Below are 584 nucleotides of genomic sequence, written 5' to 3' on the forward strand. Positions count from 1 at the left end.
TGCAGTCCAAAAATTAGATAAAAAGAGATCCAGCCCAGCCCAGGCCCGGCAAGTGTGTGGGAGAGTTTTTGGCTTCCCTGGATCCGTGGGACCATTCCAGATCAAAACCCAGGCATAAACCATGAGTGAGACCCTCTACTACACACTTGGGACCCCTCCAACCCTCGGAACCCCCACCCCCAAGCCCTCCAAGTGAGTGAGAACTTCTGTGAAACTCTCAAGACCCCCAGATCAAGCCCAGCTCAGGCCCGGCTAGTGTGTGGGAGAGCTTCTGCGCTCCCCTGCGCCCCCTGGGCCAGGGGCACAACAGAGGGACACCACTGGTTTACTGTTGTGCCAGAAGGGCACAACAGGTTCACTTACAAGGGCTGCAGCAGGAAGGAGCTGAGCATCGCAGCTAGACCCAGGCCAGACATAACAGGATAAATTCAAACTTAGATCTGCACCTCTATATAGATCTGAACCTCTGCACCTGAATTTAAGTAGGTATTAAGGTTATAACTGCACTAAAGCTCTACACCAAAGGTCAGTGCTATATGAAATGATAATGACAAGGAGAAAAATGCAATCTCAGGCCTTGAGTC

The sequence above is a fragment of the Octodon degus genome, unplaced genomic scaffold, assembly GCF_000260255.1.
Source record: "Octodon degus isolate 3935 unplaced genomic scaffold, OctDeg1.0 scaffold00398, whole genome shotgun sequence".
NCBI classification, from domain to species: domain Eukaryota; kingdom Metazoa; phylum Chordata; class Mammalia; order Rodentia; family Octodontidae; genus Octodon; species Octodon degus.